Consider the following 22,493-nt stretch of genomic DNA (forward strand, 5'->3'; position numbering starts at 1 on the left):
GTGCTTGTTGTGAGGGGGGAAGGGCAAGGAGATTGTAAGCCCCTTTGAGTCTCCTGCAGGAGAGAAAGGGGGGATATAAATCTTCTTCTTCTTCTATTTCACAGGGAGAGGGGAGAGGAAGGGAAAGGAGCTTGTAAGCCACCTTGAGTCTCCTTACAAGAGAAAGGGGGGAATATAAATCCAAACTCCTCCTCTTCTTTCATCTTTCTTCTTTCTTCTTCTTCATGACTGCTTCTGAGTTTCACATTGTGAGTCACAAAGATTTTTGGGAAACTTACTTAGTGGGGATGCCTGGGGAACCAGTGCAATCGAACAAGAAAGGAGAACGAAAAAATATCCATCCTCCCAATTGCTCCCTGAAAGGGAGGCCAGGCCAGGCCAGGCTATGCGAGTGCGAGGACTCCACCCTCGGTTGCTTCAAAGGCATGTGACAAGCTCTGAATGAGGTGGCTTTCTGCATCTCACAGTCCTTGAAAAGCTGCAGCAGCCAGAGAGGTTTCTAGAGGTTTGCCCCTTTCCCACACAAAGGAATGAAGCAGGGTGGGGTGGGGGGAGGGAAATGAAAGCGTTGCTCTCCATTCCAAATTTAGGAGGGAATTGGCTTTGCTTCCTCATCATGCTTTGGTTTGGCCTTCCAACAAGCACTGGCTGTCCATGGTGATTCTTCTTCTTTTCCGCTCTGCCTCCTCTGGGCTCTGTCCCACACTGTCTAAATTTAGAGTGTAAGCTCTTTAGGATTTGATGGTAAGTTTAGGGCTACCCATGCGAAAAACCGTAAGGATCCCTTGAAAATCAGCTGGCCCGTTATGTAACATCACATTTATCCTGTGGAAAGAGCGTTTCTTACGTTTCCTGCTTGCCACAGAATTTCCTATTGCCCACCCAAGGAAAAAGGAACAGCTTTTTGCAGGTGTTTTGATTAGCCATTGCTAAAGTTAGAGTGAGAGTTGCATAGAATGTCGACTTAGAAGGGCGTCGTGCTGACACGTGGGAATTAATCACTTGGGGGTGGTGGCAGAGGTGGGATCCAGCAGGTTCTCACAGGTTCCCGAGAGTAGCTTACTAATTATTTGTGTGTGCCGAGAGGGGGTTACTAATTGGTGATTTTGCCATGTGATTTTTGCCTTAGTTACGCCCCTCCTCTCAGCAGTAGCGCGCAGAACTTGAAGCAGTCTAGCAGGAGGCGCACCGGCGTGCATGGCAGCCTGCGCCTGCGTGCATTCGTTTCCCGCCCCAGGACCGGCGCAGCGGCTGCGTCCTTGCCACAGCCCCGCCCAGGAATGCCCTGCCCTGGAATGCCTGGCCACGCCCCCATCGTGCCCCGTCCAGCCCCATTGGCGCTATGCCACAGTTTGAATCCCACCACCATGGGAACCTGTTACTAAAATTTTTGGATCCCACCACTCGGTGGTGGTGTAATGTGAGGTTTCAACTACTGAACCAATACCCCCCTAAGGGAAGACGTTTGTACTGTAAAGTGATACTCAGCAGGTGGGGGGGGAGGACTGTCATATGCTGGAACAGACCCCCAGGTGGGAAGAGGATCCTGAGTGTTAAAGCAGCAATTGGGGGTGGGGGGGAGAGAAAGCTCCCAGGATCCTTCACTTCTCACACCACAAAGATGTAGCTGCCCAGCCAACTCTGATATGAAGGTTCAGCAGTCATGTGACGTGACCAGTGGTTGTGTTACTGCTGCTGCTCGGGAAACAATAAGTGATTTCAGCTAAGCAATGTAATGAGGCGCAGGAAGCCGGCGGTTTTCAAAGCAAAGAATTTTATTTGGAAGTGATGGTCACAGCTCGGGCAGGAGAATTGCGCTCTTGCAACCCCGTGCAAGAACTTTTATTCCCAAACTTCAAAGGGGCAAAGGGGCAGGGAAAAGGGGAGGTGAGGGGGCAAGTCCCTCACCCAAAACCAATAAGAAAACAAACAACACAAAAGCAAGATACAGTTACAACTTCTGAATGGGATTACAAAATCCCGCTGTCAATCGTCTTCCCGCGAGATCTCACAATGGTGCTGAAGGGAGAGCAGATAAGGTCCATTCAGAAAATCCAGGTGGGCTCGCTACCGCACCCAGCGAGGTGGGCTCACTACCGCATCCTTTATCAGATGGCTGTTTCCTTTAGTAATACCCTGAGGCTCCCGCCTCACATCGTTGCAACAAAGAAAAGTTCAAATTGTCCAATGGTGGTCCCTGCACGTCTTCCAACGGCTGGGGACTTCTGGGTGCTGGCAACAGATTCGATTTGCAAGTCCAAAGAGGGTCTTTGTCTTTGTTAAGAAGTCGGCTGGGTATTGGTCTAAGCTGCATTCCAGAGCCAACTTTCTTGTCCCTTAATATCAGACTTTACAGGCTATTGCTTTCACTATCAGACACAAATTTCAAAAATAACATTTCTAAACTTAAACATTAGGGAAACCTTAAGGGATAAACACATATACTTATAGGCAAGACTTTCCTAAACCGACCAATAACAGAACCTTAAACTAACTGGAGAACCTAGTCAAACTAAAATCCTAAACAGCAGGCACATCATAAATTCAACCCTGAAGGGGCTTTTATTACATCCTAGAATGGCATAACCAAGAGGGAAACCATATATCATTGGCACAATTCATGTGCTTGCAACCTTTGCAAGTCTTATGAAGGCTTCTGAGACACACAAGTCTCTGCGCCCTAGCATGGAGCCAGTGTAACCAGGCAACCTGACTCAGGAAAATATTTTGTTTATTTTCCTGGCGGTAACAGTTGGTCAGTTGGTGGTTTGTTCATGAGCGGTGATTATAGTCTGAGCCCAATCTGCAGGGGTTTGAGCATCCCTGCTTGGTAGGTCAGCTTGTGAAACCCCCCACCCCACCCTTGACTGCCATTTGCAGCTCTGGAGATCCATGAGGGCAGCACCTTCAAGCTCATAGGTGGGTCACGGAGCCCCCCTGCTGGCTCTAGAGCTGCCAAGTTTTTTGCTGCCTGTCGGAAGGCCCTGCTATTAACGCACCTGCTTGGTGGGGGTGGGGGGGGTGGGGGTTCGTAATCTCTTTGTATTTTATTTATTTCTATTATTACATTTATACCCCGCCTTTTTCAGGAAGACTCAAGGCAGCTTACACTAATTGCCATACAGTACAATAAGTCATAATATTTTAAATGTCGTGAATACTATTAAAACCACGTAAAACCCATTTACAATAATTAGCAATAATTTAGAAATAGATGACGTCACCGCACAAGCTTGGCGATATCCCCACTGCTGATTAATCCCAGGATACTCACCCGAAATATCCAGGTTTCATGAAGAACTCCCCACAGCTGAACCGCCGAACACAGATTGATCACGGTTCTGGCGCTTCCCCCCTTTTCCTGAACCTGCTTGAATGTGAACCTTTTCAAAAAACATGTCTCCAATCCAGATCAATGGGGAGGTTTGGGGGTCTAATGTGGCTACAAATTTCCTGCCATACAGAGTGACACAAATGCCTTCCAGCCAATCAGAGCATGGTGAGCTGTGCGAGACGCACTCACAGCCTTTTCTGTTTGCTTCGTGCTGGCTGAGTCTATCGTCGTAACATGTGCACGAGAGAACACTACTCAAACGTGTGCACGAAAGAATCGTACTCGCTTCAATGTTATAACGTGTTTTTTCACGCAAAACCCCCCAAGTTCCTGCCCCAACATGGCACGACAGCCAATCAGGATGAGGAAGGAAGAGCCGCTGAGCAGATCGCGTGTTCGATCGCGAGGTAGTGGGGATTGCTGCACTGTTTGAAAGTGTGATTGAGATGGACGTCCTCAACACACACACGCCGCAGTTGGGAGGGTGAAACCTCGATGAAAAGGGGCCATTTCTTTTCAAACCTGATTGTATCTGTATTTAATTTTCAGTGGGGATTCGGCCAAGGAGTGCAAAGAAGATGAATGTCTAGCCATGCCTAGACATGCCTAGACAGGGACCAGGAAGACCTTTTTTAAGAGGGGGCTGTCCAGCAGGAAAGCCCCAGTGGAGCAGGTCTGTTTTACAGATCCTGTGGAACTGAAACAGATCTTGCAGCTCCCCGGGGGTCAGCAGGAAGAGCATTCCACCGAAAAAGCCCTGGCCCATGTTGAAGCCAGCCGGACATCCGTGGGACCACCAATAAATTCTCCTCCACGAACCGGAGGGGCTTTCGGGGGCAATACGGGCAGAGGCAGTCACGCAGTTATGCGGGTCCAAGACCACTAATCAGTGGTGGGATCCAAAAATTTTAGTAACAGGTTCCCATGGTGGTGGGATTCAAACTGTGGCGTAGCGCCAGTGGGGCTGGGCAGGGCATGAAGGGGGCGTGGCCGGGCATTCTGGGGGCGGGGCATTCCTGGGCGGGGCTGTGGCAAGGACGCAGCCGCTGCGCCAGTCCTTGGGCAGGAAATGAATGAACGCAGGCGCAGGCTGCCACACACTCCGGTGCACCTCCTGCTAGACTGCTTCAAGTTCTGCATGCTACTGCTGAGAAGAGGGGCATAACTAAGGCAAAAATCACGTGGCAAAATCACCAATTAGTAACCCCCTCTTGGCACACACAAATAATTAGTAAGCTACTCTCGGGAACCTGTGAGAACCTGCTGGATCCCACCTCTGCCACTAATGGCCTTAAAGGTAATTTTGCACATTGACAGGAGGGTGGGGAAGACGGGGTCCCTCCTGAAGGGCAACAGGCAGTGGTGGGATTCAAATAATTTAATAACTGTTTGTTTACAAGCACCATTTTAACAACTGGTTCTGCCGAAGTGCTGTGAACCTACTGAATCCCACCACTGGCAACAGGTGTATTTGGTATATATAATACTGTCAAGCAAAGTAATGAGTGGAAATGTGGATTGTGCGGCACGTCAAATTAGAATAGTTATCTATCAAAAGACCAGCCGTTTTGCCTCAGAAGTTCATAATAAAACATAAGATGAACTTTACTTAAATGGAGAGAGAAAACATGCAGTATATACATTAGAACATAAGAACATAAGAACAAGCCAGCTGGGTCAGACCAGAGTCCATCTAGTCCAGCTCTCTGCTACTCGCAGTGGCCCACCAGGTGCCTTTGGGAGCTCACAGGCAGGATGTGAAAGCAATGGCCTTCTGCGGCTGTTGCTCCCGATCACCTGGACTGTTAAGGCATTTGCAATCTCAGATCAAGGAGGATCAAGATGGGTAGCCATAAATCGACTTCTCCTCCATAAATCTGTCCAAGCCCCTTTTAAAGCTATCCAGGTTAGTGGCCATCACCACCTCCTGTGGCAGCATATTCCAAACACCAATCACACGTTGCGTGAAGAAGTGTTTCCTTTTATTAGTCCTAATTCTTCCCCCCAGCATTTTCAATGGATGCCCCCTGGTTCTAGTATTGTGAGAAAGAGAGAAAAATTTCTCTCTGTCAACATTTTCTACCCCATGCATAATTTTATAGACTTCAATCATATCCCCCCTCAGACGTCTCCTCTCCAAACTAAAGAGTCCCAAACGCTGCAGCCTCTCCTCATAAGGAAGGTGCTTCAGTCCCTCAATCATCCTCAATCATTAACAAAGTATCACCATTAATAGTTACATGCAGGGCTCATAGTCTGTTACAGTTTGGTTGTGTTGCAATATCTTATAGTCAGAGCACTTTCTATATCATTTGGTGTACAATAGTATACAGAGCACAGAGCACATCTTTCCTCTTAGTTAGTCAGTCAGGCAGTCTCCTAGTGTGTGTGGTGAGGGAACAGAACACTACCAACGGATTCTAACTGTCACCTTTAGAATGTTCGTGCAGCTTCCCAGAATTCCCTGCTGCTTCTGCTGCTGCTGCATGCAAAGCAAGGCTGGAAATTCCAACACCTTCATGGTGCAGACCCTTGGGTTGATGCTTGCTTCAACCTGCTTCCCAGGTGCTTGCCCTGCCATTCTTGCCCTTGGCCCTCCTGGGGTCACCACGAGCGGGCATCTATTTAACATAAGCAACCAGTCAAGGGCATTTAGTCCCTAAAAGAAAATATGAAATGTCCTAATAATTAAAAATGCTTGCCCTCTGAATTCAGCAAGCAGGGGATGACCGAATACAGCAGTCAGTCAGTTTCATTTGTCTCCTGCTGGCATTAAAGATCCTTCTCTAACAAGAAAAGCAAGCAGCCGCCTCTGCCTCCTGGGCTGCTGGCAGAATTGGGGTGGAACATAATTTTCCAACCAATTTAACTTCTGCCCCCAAATGAAAGGTGAATAAAGACCTGGATCCTGAGCAGGGAGGAATCCCATCTAATTCCAGAAGGCATCCATGTGGAACGTGAGCTAACTCTGACATCCCTGTGTGTAGCTCGCTCTCTCCCCCATCCCCTGTGCTCTGTCCACAAGTTGGCTGTAACAACACTTCGGGCAAAAATGACTGACAAAGTGAATAAGGTCGATTCTGCACTTGCATTATCAACCTAAGTTCGAGCTGCGTTCGACCTAAGTGCTCCGCACAACCACTGGGATCGACGTGGTTTTGTACCAGGTTCGCCCCGTGTAACGGTCAAATTTCCAACTCCAGTTGGGAACTACTACTTTTTCAGGGAACCACGCTCAAACTCAGCTCGATTCCAGTCAAGTGCGGAATCTCTGGTGCCAGGAGTCCCCCATTCAGCCAATCACAGCTGAGTGTTTCGGGCATGCGTACTGCTGGCCAATCAAAAAACACCACCTTCATCCCTCCATTCCTGTGGCAGTTTTTTTAAATAACGTGTGTGTGGATAGACGGAACATGGCTGTAGAACAGTAGCCAATCAGAACGGAGTGGCGAAGAGGCAGCATTGTGGGATGATTCCGCCCTCCGAGCTGGGATCAAGCTGGTTGCAGTGGGGAACAACAATGGCTTCGACCTAGGTTAGTACCCTTCTCAGGGAACTGGGTCGAACCTATTTTACTCGTGTGTGGAATCGCCCTAAGATATGTAAATTCAAAGGAGTGTTCCAGAGTTTTTGCACGAGTGGATGCTCAGCTCCTTCTGTTCATGTGAAAGAACAAAATAAAAATGCGGCTGGTGAGGGCTTGCACAGTCTGCAACAGCCCAAACTCACGATCCTGGGAAGCAGGGGTGTAACACCAAAGGGGACATATGGGGTCAAATGTCCCCAGGCCGTGACCATTTAGCCACATGGGGGGGCAGAAAATCGCCCCTAAACCCCTCCTCCTCCCCTCCCCTAGGAAGGTGCAAAATTTTTGTTTGATTGTGGTGGGGAAGGGCAATTGCCCATACTGGGGAGGGGGCACACTCAGATTTTGTACTGGACTACATTTCCCCTAAATTCTAATCTGGAGGAACCGGATTTGATTCCCCGCTCTGCCGCTTGAGCTGTGGAGGCTTATCTGGGGAATTCAGATTAGCCTGTACACTCCCACACACGCCAGCTGGGTGACCTTGGGCTAGTCACAGTTCTTCTAAGCTCTCTCAGCCCCACCCACCTCACAGGGTGTTTGTTGTGAGGGAGGGAGGGAAAGGAGATTGTAAGCCTCTTTGAGTCTCCTGCAGGAGAGAAAGGGGGGATATTAATCCAAATTCTTCTTTTTTAAACTCTAAATACGCCTCTGGTGGGAAGACATCTCTGGCGAGATCAGTTGCTTGGTGAAATGCCATTCAATTCTGCCCAGTGAAGACTGCCCAGGCCCACAGGGATGTCTTCTTTGTGGCTGTTCCTCAGTTTTGAAGTTCTCTTTTCCTGAGGGTTCACCAAAGTTCAAACCTGGGCATTTCCCATAAGTCATGGAAGACAGAGGGTGCCTGCCATGTTTCCTTGGGATGGGTGGAAAGGATTATTTTGAGCCAGGGAGACCCCCGCGTCTGGGTTTTCCTCTTGGGTCACCCATCCTGCTCTAGCAAACTTTCACATCATTGCAAGAAAATAATTTCAAACTCCTGAATCCTCTGTTGAGTTCGCATCTTGCGTCTCTGTAGGGACAGATTGCCGCCCAGTTCTGAACAGAGCCTGCAGCCCATTGATTACTGTGATTAAATACTAGGTTTACAACCTGTTCTTTGTAGGGCAGAATTAGGATTATATTTGTGAGTGAATACACCACTCGGTCACTGCAGATAGAATAAGATGAGGTCAACACAGGGGCTGCACAGCGGTTATGGATCCTGAGAGCCCTGAGCACCACTTGGAGGCGGCTGGGAGGAAACGTGGTCAACGGTCTTTTAAAAACAGTTAACGCTTTAACAGTTTGGTCGGAACCAGGTAGTGGGGCCTGAATCTCCTCACTCATACACACCACGAGAGCCAGCGTGGTGTAGTGGTTAAGAGCAGGTGCACTCTAATCTGGAGGACCGGGTTTGATTCCCCGCTCTGCCACTTGAGCTGTGGAAGCTTATCTGGTGAACTAGATTCGCTTGTGCACTCCAACACACGCCAGCTGGGCGACCTTGGACTAGTCACAGTTCTTTGGAGCTCTCTCAGCCCCACTCACCTCACAGGGTGCTTGTTGTCGTGGGGGTGGGGGAAGGGAAAGGAGATTGTATGCCTCTTTGAGTCTCCTTACAGGAGAGAAAGGGTGGGGGGGTATACATCCAGACTCTTCTTCTTCTTGACACCAAGGAAGCAGGCCTGGGCCTCAGGCTTCCCTGAACTCTGCTTCTCCCAGCCTGGCTTTCCTTGCAGGCATGAATGGGTTGCCCCCTTCCCTCCTCAGCCCCTGCCCTCTCTTTGCTCCCCCTCCTTGTCATTCTGGCAAGGAGGAAACTGTGAGTGGCATTGTTGCCTTGGGCATGTCTTTGCATGCAAGAATAGCTGCCTTTGGTGGCTGGCGGTCCTCGTGCCTCCTGTTGCCTGGGCACTCAATGCCACATTGTCCCTGAGGGCTGGCTGGGCAGGCATTGTTTGCCGCCGTGCTTGTCTCCGTGCGGGGAGAGGGGAGGAGTGGGCAGTTGGGGGCTGTTGGCTTTCTCTGCCTGCCTGCCCTCTGTGCAATAGGAGGGAGTTTTAATCTGGTCCTTTTGGGTGCAGAGATGGGGTCTGTGTTGGCAAACCTGACTCCTGGCTCACCTGGCAGAGGGGGAATTTGTAAGCCCTGGTTGCCGCTCTGATCCTGTGGGGGGCTTTCCTCCCCTTGGACAGGGAGGGTGTCCTGTAGAGGTTGGCGACGGGGATGGACTTGGTGATTCTGTGTTGGCAGGTGGGAGCCGCTCTGGGGGGAAAGCAGTCTGCGCGTCGTGCGGAGGGGCCGGGTGGCAGGTGGCCCTGGCAGGGCAAATGGTGCAGAGGCACTGAGTGAGCATCTGAGCCTGTTGGGGCAAGACCAGGGGCGGGGGGTGGGGGTGGAAGGGAGAGGAGTCCAGATTCTCAGCCGAAATCCCCTGCAGATAGGAGCCATTTCCCCAAGACACAAATGCCTCGTTTCCAGCAGCAGGAAACTGTACGGCGCTAGTCTCGTGACACAAGGCCAGGAGGGGAAGCTGACATTCATTGCTATTGGCAGCACTGCTCCAGCATCGAGGCGCATCCCCTGAGCAGGTGCCTCCCTCCCCCCCACCCTTGAAAGGGAAAGTGCACTGGAGTGGCATGGACACAAGCTTGCTTCTCCCTGAGCATCTTTCCCGTTGCCCAACTGACTCCCCTTCCAACGGGAAGAAAAGAGGGGGCTGGAGAAAGGCCAGGAGCCATTTGTCCTGCCGTTCAGACGGTGGTGGAAGGTGCCTGCAGTGCCCCGGGCCACGTTCGCCCAATGCAGCTCCAGTGGTTCAGCAGAGTTGCCTCCCGTTCACCTCGGTGGCCTTGAGAAAGCTGTTTTTTTCCTCAGCTCTGGTCCTTCTGTCACATTCAGTTCAAGCAGGATATTGAGAAGCTGGAACGGGTCCAGAGGAGGGCAACCCAAATGGTCAAAGGTGTGGAATCCGTGCCCTACGACACAGGTGTCAAACTCGTGGCCCTCCAGATGTTATGGACTACAGTTCCCATCATCCCCTGCCAGCATGATGCTGGCAGGGGATGATGGGAACTGTAGTCCACAACATCTGGAGGGCTGTGAGTTTGACACCTATGCCCTACGAGGAGAGACTTAGGGAGCTGGGAATGTTTAGTTTGGTCAAGAGAAGGTGAAGAGGTGACATGATAGACATGTTTATTATTATTATTATTATTATTATTATTATTATTATTATGATGATGATGATGATGATACAAAAACAGTTATACACAGCAAACAAGATCAATATGCTGGATTTTGTATTACATCACACGTCAGACACTTCCCAAGCATCTTCCCAAGCACTGTGTGATGTATCGACGAATAATGCGTGCAGAGCCGAGTAGGGTGGCCTTTTTTCAGCTGACATATGGTGATTTTGTCAGCGCCGATTGTTTTTAAGTGCCGCCCAAGGTCCTTAGGCACTGCACCCAGTGTGCCAATCACCACTGGGACCACCTTTGCTGGTTTGTGCCAGAGTCTTTGTAGTTCAATCCTTAAATCCTCGTATCGTGTAAGTTTTTCCAGTTGCTTCTCATCAATTCTGCTGTCACCAGGAATTGCAACATCGACTATCCACACTTTCTTTTTTTCCACAATCGTGAGGTCAGGAGTATTGTGTTCCAAAACTTTGTCAGTCTGAATTCGGAAGTCCCAGAGTAGTTTCACGTGTTCATTTTCAGTGACCTTTTCAGGTTTGTGATTCCACCAGTAGTAGTAGTAGTAGTAGTAGTAGTAGTAGTAGTAGTAGTAGTAGTAGTAGTAGTAGTAGTAGTAGTAGTAGTAGTAGTAGTAGTAGTTCTTCTTCTTCTTCTTCCTCTTCTTCTTCTTCTTCTTCTTCTTCTTCTTCTTCTTCTTCTTCTTCTTCTTATTATTATTATTATTATTATTATTATTATTATTATTATTATTATTATTATTGTTATTGTTATTGTTATTGTTATTGTTATTATTATTATTATTACTACTACTTAGGCTTGATAGACCACCCAACCCCCGGAGGGCTCTGGGCGGTGTACAATGGAACATAAAACAAATGCAATATGAGATCTCATAAATACAATAGCGATAAAACATTAAAATTCATTAAAATACATTATAGCAGCAATTGCAAAAATTACAGATTAAAATACATGCACAAATGCATGCACAGATGTTTAGGATGTGATATGAGGATAGGAGGTGACATGATAGGACGCCATGTGAAACCTCCAAGGGAGTTTTACTTGAGCCTCCTGCCCCCAGAACAACTGCTGTCTTGGGGAGGCCAGAGCACCATACTAGCTTGGGGAGGTCAACTGGAAGACAACCCAGGTCTTCATGGCCTGCAGGGTCACCTTTGGCTGACTTGACCGGTCTCCTTTGACTTCTTCCGTTGCCTTCTTCTGATCTGCTCATCTGTCTTGAGGATTTCAGACGCGTCCCTGAGATTGACTCAAAGCTCCTGCTCGAGTGAGACACCGTGAACGTCACAGAGCCCCAAGTGTAGGATCAGGGTATAGTCAAGATGGAGATCAACCTGAAAACTGGTGTTTGGAATATGCTGCCACAGGAGGTGGTGATGGCCACTAACCCGGATAGCTTTAAGAGGGGCTTGGACAGATTTATGGAGGAGAAGTCGATCTTTGGCTACCAATCTTGATCCTCCTTGATCTGAGATTGCAAATGCCTTAGAAGACCAGGTGCTCGGGAGCAGCAGCAGCAGCAGCAGAAGGCCCTTGCTTTCACATCCTGCACGTGAGCTCCCAAAGACACCTGGTGGGCCACTGCGAGTAGCAGAGCGCTGGACTAGATGGCAGAGAGCTGTAGCTTCCTTGGGAGACATCCAGGGACAAGTGCTTGGAAGCGCCTGTGGTGGGCGCAAACATTGCAGGTTCGTTAGTGGCTTTTTCTATTTTTCAGGGTTTTTCCCATTTCTGGCCTGCAGGGGGCGCAGTTTTTAGGCTAGCAGCACAAAACTTTCAGACTATTGCCAGGTGACTCTCCTGATGATACCAGCCAAGTTTGGTGCAGTTTGGTTCAGGGGGTCCAACTGCTTCTCAGACCCTAAAATGGGTGACCCCATACTCCATTATTTCCAATGTGGGAGCTAATAGTAGCGAGCTACCATTTTGAGGGGGGGGGTCCATAACGTCCCTGAATCAAACTTCACCTAGGTAATCTCTATAAGAAGGATGATGTCCTGCTGGTAGCACCCAGGTTTGATGCAGTTAATTCAGGGGTCACCTCATGGACAAAAGCTCCATCCTCCATTGTTTCCAATGGGAGCTAATGGTAGATGGGGCTACCCTTTTGAGGGTCCATAACTTTGGGCTTCCTGAACCAAACTTCACCCCTAAACCTGGGTGGTTTTAATCAGGAGAGTCTTCTGAAGATAGCCTAAAAGTTTGGTACTGTTAGTTGCTCCCCTGACAGGCACCCTCACATTTTCCCCAGGTTCTCTCTTTCCTCCTTTGGAGTGGATTTAAAGGAAGAATATCTAGGCTCCCCAAATTAAAAAAAAACATTAAAAAGTATTGTTGAAGGCTTTCAAAAACCAGATTCAACTGAGTAGTTGTGAGTTTTACAGGCTGTGTAGCCGTGGTCTGATAGATCTTGTTCCTAACATTTTGCATGCATCTGTGGCATCTTCAGAAGTGTATCACAGAGAGAAGTCTGTTATAAGAGGCTGGACACAGTGTATAATGAACTTCTCTCTGTGGTACACCTCACAAATACCAGCCACAGATGCAGGTGAAACATTAGGAATAAGATACACCAGACCCATGCACCCACTTGTAGAAAACCCATAATAACCAACATTGAAAATGATGCTGTTTGGGGTGGGGAATCTACCCTGAAACAACATCACTTTCAATGTTGTTTAAACTAGAAGCCCAGAGTATCCCCTTAAGGTGGATTTAAAAGGAGAATCTGGGCTCTGTAGTTTAAACAACATTAAAAGTGATGCTGTTTCAGGGTGAATCCATGTAAAAATAGCATCAGCAATGTTGTTTAAACAAAGGAGCCCTAGGTGTGTTCAGATTTGTGTGTTGAGCCATGTTAATGCAATGGTGACTTTGAGATGACCTGGTGCAAAAAATGTTGTTTGAATACAGAGTGGTGGGAGAGGGAGGGTGCTTGATATAGGCATAAAACTCAGATTTTGCCCCGGGCTCCATTTACCCTAGCTACACCCCTGCTAGATGGACTCTGGTTTGATCCAGCAGGGTTGCTCTTATGTTCTTATGTATTCCACATAACCTCTTGCCTACAGCATTCTGCACTAGTTGTAGTTTTTGGACACTCGTAGTCAACCCCCTGTAGGCAACCGCCTGTACAGTGTACTGCAGTAGTCTAAACTAGGCATAACCACAGCATGCACTACTTCCAGTACTAACTGCCTTTCTTCGACTGGGGAACATGTTCATCCTGTAGACTGACCACCCCAAAGCAAGATTGTCTGCCAATGGCATTTTGTATTTATTGAGGTACAAGATGAAGTTGTCCTGTCAACTTTATTGTTCACTGCCTCAATGAAATCTTCAAATTATAACTCTCAACTGGATGAAGGAATAGTGGGAAAAACTACAACTTATTTATTTATTATTATTATTGCTGCCTTATTGGAGCAGCAGTGGCGTAGGAGGTTAAGAGCTCGTGCATCTAATCTGGAGGAACCGGGTTTGATTCTCGGCTCTGCCGCCTGAGCTGTGGAGGCTTATCTGGGGAATTCAGATTAGCCTGTGCACTCCCACACACGCCAGCTGGGTGACCTTGGGCTAGTCACAGCTTCTCAGAGCTCTCTCAGCCCCACCTACCTCACAGGGTGTTTGTTGTGAGGGGGGAAGGGCAAGGAGATTGTAAGCCCCTTTGAGTCTCCTGCAGGAGAGAAAGGGGGGATATAAATCCAAACTCTTCTTCTTCTTAATTATTTTAATTAGTTTATTTTAACTGTTTTTAATGTTGTACACCGCCCAGAGCCCCCTGGGGATGGGGCGGTATAAAAGTTTAAAAAATAAATAAATAAAAATAAACATTTATACCACCCTTCTTCCATCTCAGCAAATGCACCAGATAGCTTATCGTTCTAAAATTAATTTTAACATTGACAAATAAGGTTCATTTAGAAACAACAGAAGCTACTATGTTTATTGTGAATAAGAATAATTTAAATAAGGAGCGTTCCTTGAATAAACACAAATGGACCATAAACCAGATACAGGAGAGTGTATTAAACAGAGCGAAATAATTATCTCTATAACTTTGAATTTCCAGTGGGAAAAATCCAGAATGACGTAAGCACAGGATCTATTTTAAAACTGTCCTACCTAGGATGAATCAGTGTCAGCATCTGAAACAGATTTTCTGTTTAGCAAAATAAATATATTATTATCTGATAAGGTGCTATACTCTGTTCCACATAAAGGTGATAGTAGATTGCATATTCCTCGCCACAGAACAAAGCATGCCGGACCTTTTTTGTTGTAGAATGCTCTGCCTGGGCCCTAGCGCCTACCCAGCCCTGCTCTCCCCATTCATTTGAAAGCAAAAAATACATTTTTGGCATAAATGCTCTTGTATCAAAGTTCAGTTCAGTAATGCACAAAATAATAGTTTTGACAAAAGTAGTTCGTAAAAATGAATTGTAATTGTCGTATTCGTTCGGGACGATATTCCAATGCAGAAGCATACAACTTTCTCAACCGCTGCACCTCAGTTGACCAAATGATCATCTTTGCGTGAAACAGAGTAGGGGAGGTTTATTAACAACTTTATTTGGGCGAATGAAAAGCAAGAGTAGCTGTAAAGATAGTGCCAAGCAGATGAGAGAGTGCAGGTTTTGGTCCTACCCAGACCTGGATTTTTAATGGGGTACAAGAAGGACGTCATGATTGGAACAATCCTGTGTTAAGATTCCTTTGACATCCTTGTTTTGGACATTCCCTGCCCATTGGGAGGGGGTTGTGGCTGAGGGGTCAAAGATCTGCTTTGCACCCAGCAAGCCCCTGTTCAGTCTCCAGCATCTGTTGCTATAAGGACTGAGAAGATGTGAAAGACCTGCCCCACCCCCGCCATTTAGGATGCTGCAGAGCAGCTGCTGGAAGGTGATTCCCACAGAACCTACCCCCCAAATACCTCTAACCCAGTGGTGGCAAACCTTTGGCACTCCAGATGTTATGGACTACAATTCCCATCAGCCCCTGCCAGCATGACTAATTGGCCGTGCTGGCAGGGGCTGATGGGAATTGTAGTCCATAACATCTGGAGTGCCAAAGGTTCGCCACCACGGCTCTAACCTGTTTATTGGCCAGAACCCGGGTCAAATGAAAATCGCTAAATTAGCACCCAGTTTTCTTTAACCCAGGTTGCAAATGCTTCCTGCTTGCCTGTGCGAACTATGACTCCCAGAAAGCGTTCAATCCACCCCCCCTTCTATTCACCATTATGGTGGGTTCCCCAGGTTGCCGCCACTAGAGTGGATACTCTAATACAGCAATTCCCTGGGGTGCCGTAAGCATGTCCCAGGGGTACCGCGGCAACACTACCGGCCCCCCTCACTTTTGTGGTGTCTCCTGCGGGCCCCAGCAAGGACATGGAGCTGTCCAGGGTACAGAGCCTGCCACAAGGTCAGCAGCAACTTCCTGCAAACCCACCCCCCGTGGTTCCCCTGGGAGGGGAACAGGGTGGTAGACAGGGGCACTGGGAGGGGAAGGTGGAGGGGGGATGGCAGGAGTACTGTGAGATATGAAGAGTGAGGTCAAGGGTACCATGATGTCAAAAAGGTTGGGAAACACTGCTCTAATAGGTTGCCGCCATTCCATTCAGGTAGGTGGGGGGGATTCTCAGGTGGAGGGGAATTCTGGGGTGTGTGTGTGTGTGGATTCTTGGCTGTGTGGTTTGCACAGAAACACAGCTTTTCTGGGCAAACTGTACTTCCTCATGCCTCTGGGATCCCAGCGATCTCAGCTGGCTCTTGCAGGCACTGGAAATGTGTTCCCCGAACCCATGTTGCCTGTGCGGAATCAGCCAGAGTTAGACAGCATTTTTGATAGACCACTCAGAGTTCTTGATAGACCACTCAGCGCAGCTCCATGTGTTCATGTGACCCTCTCCTGACCTGGCTCAACATTTAGGCTGTTTTAGTCTGTTGGAACAACAGAGACCATAATTAAGATGATGATGAGATTATTCCCTATGAAGAGGTTTATATTTCTTTCAGTATTTTCCATTTAGGAACTTTCTGTATACACTATTAAGGAAGGAAATAACATTTAGAGAAACAGTTGCATTTGCAAAATAACTTGTGACAATACGATTCTCCCACCAGAGCATTGTATAAAACTTGGCAAAAGGATCTGCAAAATGAAATCTTGTGTTAGAATTCAGAGAAGAGGGAAACTCTATTTCTATGGAACTAGTCCAGCTACTCCTTTTCAGACAAGATTCGTTTGTGACAGATGGTGGGTCAGAATTATTATAATTACCTGAATTATATTCCCAGGACAACAATAAGTATAAATGATCAGTCTCGATTCAAGAGCCAATACAGTATAAACTGATGTTACAGAGAGTTTTAGTAGAACATAGGCAATAATCAATTATGCTCCTTCCTCAAGCAGATATATAGGCAAAATTATTAGAGGATGGGTATTTTGTGGAACCATTAATGAAATTGTTCTCAATACAAAGATCTGCAAAAGGAAATCTCTCTCTCTCTCTCTCTCTCTCTCTCTCTCTCTCTCTCTCTCTCTCTATCTATCTATCTATCTATCTATCTATCTATCTATCTATCTATCTCATCTGACCTGTTCCAGGTTATGGTGGGCAGAGAGCATCCAAAACCCAAAGTTGCAACCCCCCCACTCTGTGGCATGCAGAGGAATTTTCTGGGTCTCACCTGTGTACTTCCCTGCCTCTTGCTCCCTTGCCTGCCCAGCCAGTGAATTGCCATGATTCCTGCCGGCGAGTTGCCTGCCCAGGTGCCCAGCTTTTTGCCACTGAGCCTGCCCCTGCATGCTCCCAGCCAGCTCTCCTCATTTGGCAGCAGCGACAGGCACAGCATGGAGGAAGGTGCCCCATGTGCCTGTCACTCAGTCCCATGGCCTTACAAGCCAGTGAGTGAGGGATAGACAGGCAGTGGGCTAAAGGAGCCTGTTGGTTGGCATCCTCTGGCGCCAGCCCTGATACTTGTCTGTACTGCTGCAGTGATAAAGCTACGGTGGATATTAAAGGTGCTAGGAAAGGAAGGCTGGATTTTGAGGAGGGTCGTGTGTCATTTTAAAAACTTGACTGAAGTTCTTTCAGATGAGAGTTAAAACTAATCACATTAAGAAAGCCCCTAGACTAGAGAGTGGATTCCACCAGGAGTCAGGTGGTGTAGTGGTTAGGAACAGGTGGATTCTAATCTGGAGAACCGGGCTTGATTCCCCACTCCTCCACCTGAGTGGCTGAGGCTCATCTGGTGAACCAGATGTGTGTCCACACTCCTACATTCCTTCTTGGTGACCTTGGGTCAGTCACAGTTCTCTCAGAACTCTCTCAGTCCCACCTACCTTCACAAGGTGTCTGTTGTGGGGAGAGGAAGGGAAAGGAGTTGGCAAGCCACCTTGAGTCTCCTTACAGGAAGAAGAAAAGTTTGGATTTTTATCCCCCCTTTCTCTCCTGTAGGAGACTCAAAGGGGCTTACAATCTCCTTTCCCTTCCCCCCTCACAACAAACACCCTGTGAAGTAGGTAGGGCTGACAGAGCTCCGAGAAGCTGTGACTAGCCCAAGGTCACCCAGCTGGCGTGTGTGGGAGTGTACAGGCTAATCTGAATTCCCCAGATAAGCCTCCACAGCTCAGGCAGCAGAGCTGGGAATCAAACCCGGTTCCTTCAGATTAGATACACGAGCTCTAAAGGTGGGGTATAAATCCAAACTCCTCCTCCTCCTCCTCCTCCTCCTCCTCTTCTTCTTTCCTCCTCCTCCTCCTCTTCCTCCTCCTCCTCCTCCTTTCTGTGAGAAAATATCGTTCCAGATATAACTTGCCCCCTCTCCACTGGGGTCAAATTCTCCAGGGTTGTCTCTGTCACCCAAGACTTTGTCCTTGCCAGATTGCAGGACGTTCAAAGAAAAAGTCCCTGTTTTATAGGCAGTTGAAACCCCCACCTCCACAGAGGACACAGGAAGAAGACATGCCTTGGCATCTGAAGGAGCTTTCTCCTCATTTCCTGGGACCTTCAAGTGGGGCAGAGGGTCTTTAAAAAAACCACAAAGGTGTCAAGAGCAGAATGGGGTCTTCTCCCCTGCCTTGCTTGGCCGCCCTCTTGCTTTTTTCCATCTTCCCATTTTCTCAACTACTGACTTTCCTTACTGGCCTCTGTCTGGGAAGACAGCAGAGGGCTGTGGGCTCCAGTGTGCGGTGGGGAGAGCGGAGGGCTCCGGGGTTCTTTTCCTCATCTGTGTGGTAATGTTTTGGTTTTCCACCCACTGTACAGGATATTGTCAGGAAGTATCTCACCCACCATGCAAAAGGTCCTCTGTTGTCAGGCAAATAAGAGCAGCGATTCTGAGAACTCGAGAGGAGAAAATGCAACATGCACAAAAAGTACTTTGTTTGCTCTGCCTGTTTTGTGTGCTATTTTGTAAGTTGATCCCCTTGTCAGATCCCTTCAGTTTGGAATATGCTGCCACAGGAGGTGGTGATGGCCACTAACCTGGATAGCTTTAAGAGGGGCTTGGACAGATTTATGGAGGAGAAGTCGATTTATGGCTACCAATCTTGATCCTCCTTGATCTGAGGCTACAAATGCCTTAACAGTCCAGGTGCTCGGGAGCAACAGCCGCAGAAGGCCATTGCTTTCACCTCCTGCCTGTGAGCTCCCAAAGGCACCTGGTGGGCCACTGCGAGTAGCAGAATGCTGGACTAGATGGACTCTGGTCTGATCCAGCAGGCTAGTTCTTATGTTCTTATGTTCAGTGATTTACCGACAGTTCAGTACAAACAGTGTACTGAGTGGGGTTTGTGGGGCTGTTTAGTGGGGTAAGTGATCAGTTGCCACTCCATGCGTGCAGCCAGAGGCGTACCGGGGGGAAATGGCGCCCAGGGCAACATCTGCTCTAGGTGCACCTCCTGCCCTCACTTACCTTAGGAACAGCCTGGCAGGGCCTGGCCAAGGGGTGGCCTACGGCAGGCTCCCTACCTGGCTGCTAAGAGCAGGCCTGCCAGGCAGTGGTGGGATCCAAAAATTTTAGTAACAGGTTCCCATGGTGGTGGGATTCAAACTGTGGCGTAGCGCCAATGGGGCTGGGCGGGGCACAACGGGGGCGTGGCTGGGCATTCCGGAGGCGTGGCGTTCCTGGACAGGGCTGTGGCAAGGACGCAGCCGCTGCGCTGGTCCTTGGGCGGGAAACAAATGCACGCAGGCGCAGGCTGCCACGCACGCTGGTGCGCCTCCTGCTAGACTGTTTCAAGTTCTGCGCGCTACTGCTGAGAGGAGGGGCGTAACTAAGGCAAAAATCACGTGGCAAAATCACCAATTAGCAACCCCCTCTCGGCACACACAAATAATTAGTAACCTACTCTCGGGAACCTGTACTCTAGTAACCTACTCTCGGGAACCTGTGAGAACCTGCCGGATCCCACCTCTGCTGCCAGGTGCCTCCCATGTGATCCTGCATGGACCATGGTCACGTGCCATTTGAAAGCCCTGGGATAGGCAGAGTTTGCACCTGTTCTGTTAGCTTTGGACTGGGTCAACCTGCAACTCCCTCCCAGGTAGCAGTACCAGAACGTGTAAATCCCTTTAAAATAGGCGGGTACAAACACACAAGACTTTTGGACAACACTGGTCTTTTTGCTCTGATCCTTAGCCAGTGTCGTTCAGCGATAGGCTCAGGAAAATATTTTCCTATTTTCCTGGCGGTAACACACTCAGCTTGGGGAGTCAGAGTGGCCAGTCGGCATCTTCCACCTCTCATGCCAGCAGGATTGATTCAACAGACAAAACTATTTCTTTCAGAAATTGAGATTCTTCCCACCCCCACCACCACCACGGGTGTGTTGAGGAAACAGATTGGTGCACCCAGCCTCCTGTGTTTTTTTCGCTGCCCTCCCTTTGAAGAGCTTGATGTGGTATACATAAGTGTCCTCTCCTCCATTTTATGCTCACAATAGCTCTGTGAGGCGGGTTAGACTGAAAGATAGTGGCTGGTTCACGTTCATGGCTGAGCGGTGATTTGAACCCAGGTCTCTCTGGTGCTAGTTCAACCCTCCAAGCATTGGGCATTGCTGGTATCATGGGCAAGGGAGACGGCCCTGCCGGCATGTTTCTCATCTGAGCCCAAAGGCCATGAAGCCAGCCAAGCAAAAGGGGGGCACCTCAAAGAGAGAAACGAGCTGTGCAGCTTTCTGTCCCCACAGGTGGCAGCGTTGAAAGGCCTCTTTTGTTTATTTATTGTGATCATACACCAAAGATGTTTGATGAGGTTGGGGATGGGAAAAGCAGAGTGACAATTCCTGTGCACAGAATTCTTTCTATCCAGTCTCAAATGCTGAAAAGCCACCGAACATCTTTTTGAGGTTTGAAGGTTCCGCTTTCAAGACAGAGGGTGACTGGGAAACCCTGGACTGACAGAAGGTTTTCTGTCTCATAGGCCAGTGGTGGCGAACCTATGGCACAGGTGCCAGAGGTGGCACTCAGAGCCCTCTCTGTGGGCACGCGCAAACAGAGTGCCCCACACACACATCTAGGCTGGCCTGGGCCGCTGGGCTCGATTATTAGCATTAAACCTAAGACCTAGTTTTGTGGAAGCAGTGTAGGTAACCCTATTAAGCGCTGTTAAACCCCACTGATTTTCACAGGAAGAACTAAAGCGTGATCCTTTACCTGGGAGTAAGCTTGATTGCTGTCAATGGGGCTTGCTTCTGAGTAAACCCTCCCAGGGTTGTGATTCACCTGTTGGAAGAGTTGCCCGGTTGCTTCAAAGCAACGCAACTGACTACCACTGACTACTCCTGAGTAACTCACAACTATTTTTTTCTAAACTAAAACCTCAGTATTCAGGTTAAATTTCCATGTTGGCACTTTGCATTTTGGGTTTTGAGTTGCAATTTGGGCACTCGCTCTCAAAAAGGTTCGCCATCACTGTCATAGGCAATTTAAATCCCCACCAGTCAGGTCGGAGAGAAATGAATTGGTGCGCCATTGTGTCTTCTTTTCTTGGGACCATAAGAACATAAGAACATAAGAACAAGCCAGCTGGATCAGACCAAAGTCCATCTAGTCCAGCTCTCTGCTACTCGCAGTGGCCCACCAGGTGCCTTTGGGAGCTCACATGTAGGATGTGAACGCAATGGCCTTCTGCGGCTGTTGCTCCCGATCACCTGGTCTGTTAAGGCATTTGCAATCTCAGATCAAAGAGGATCAAGCTTGGTAGCCATAAACCGACTTCTCCTCCATAAATCTGTCCAAGCCCCTTTTAAAGCTATCCAGGTTAGTGGCCATCACCACCTCCTGTGGCAGCATATTCCAAACACCGATCCTGCGTTGTGTGAAGAGGTGTTTCCTTTATTAGTCCTAATTCTTCCCCCCCAGCATTTTCAATGAATGCCCCTTGGTTTCTAGTGTATGACTGTGAGAAAGAGAGAAAAATTTCTTCTCTGTCAACATTTTCTACCCCATGCATAATTTTATAGACTTCAATCATTATCCCCCCTTAGCCAGCCTCCTCTCCAAACTAAAGAGTCCTGGCAAACGCTGCCAGCCTCTTCCCTCCTTAGGGAAGGTGTCGATTCAGTCCTCAGTCATCGCTTGTTTGTTGCCCCTTCTCTGCACTTTTTTCTATCTCCCTCAATATCCTTTTTGAGATGCGGCGACCATGGAGAACTGGACACAGTACTCCAACGTCGCGATTAACACTGCTTTATATAAGGGCATGACAATCTTTGCAGTTTTATTATCAATTCCTTTCCTAAAGATCCCAGCATAGAGTTTGCCTTTTCTCACAGCTGCCATGCATTGAGTTTATATTCCCATGGTACTATCAACTAAGTCGCCTTTTTCCCTTTCCTGGTCTGTGACTGATAGCACTGACCCCTGTAGCTGATGTATGTGAAGTTTGGATTTTTTTGCCCCTGTTATTGCATCATCACTCTTTACATTTTGCTACATTGAACTGCATTTTGCCATTTCTGAGCCCACTCACCTAATTTATCAAGGTCGGCGCTTGGAGCTCTTACATGAATCCTTTTGTGGTTCTCATCACCCTACATAATTTTGGTATCATCTGCAAACTTGGCCACCACGCTACCCACCCCTACTTCCAGGTCATTTTATGAATAAGTTGTAAAGAGCACTGGTCCCAAAACGGATCCTTGGGGACACCACTCACCTCACATCTCTCTCCATTGTGAGAACTTCCCATTTACACTCCACTCTTTGTTTCCTGTTTCTCAACCAGTTTTTTTTAATCCATAGGAGGACTTCCCCTCTCTATTCCCTCTTCATTGCTGAGTTTTCTCAACAGTCTCTGGTGAGGAACTTTGTCAAAAAGCCTTTAAAATCCAAGTAGACAATGTCCACCGG

General features: G+C 48.2%; 1 protein-coding gene and 1 long non-coding RNA gene across 7 annotated transcripts in view; both read left to right on the forward strand.

Moving 5' to 3' along the window:
- Positions 1 to 22,493, forward strand: part of ELAVL3 (ELAV like RNA binding protein 3) — a 139,816-nt gene that overhangs the window by 26,315 nt on the left and 91,008 nt on the right. The gene's annotated exons all lie outside the window — the stretch shown is intronic.
- On the forward strand, positions 4,844 to 14,505 carry LOC125429235. The gene is made up of 3 exons (XR_007243969.1): positions 4,844 to 4,854; positions 8,530 to 8,534; positions 14,328 to 14,505. It is a non-coding gene; the product is annotated as an uncharacterized LOC125429235 (long non-coding RNA).

This window comes from Sphaerodactylus townsendi, linkage group LG03 (assembly GCF_021028975.2).
Source record: "Sphaerodactylus townsendi isolate TG3544 linkage group LG03, MPM_Stown_v2.3, whole genome shotgun sequence".
NCBI classification, from domain to species: domain Eukaryota; kingdom Metazoa; phylum Chordata; class Lepidosauria; order Squamata; family Sphaerodactylidae; genus Sphaerodactylus; species Sphaerodactylus townsendi.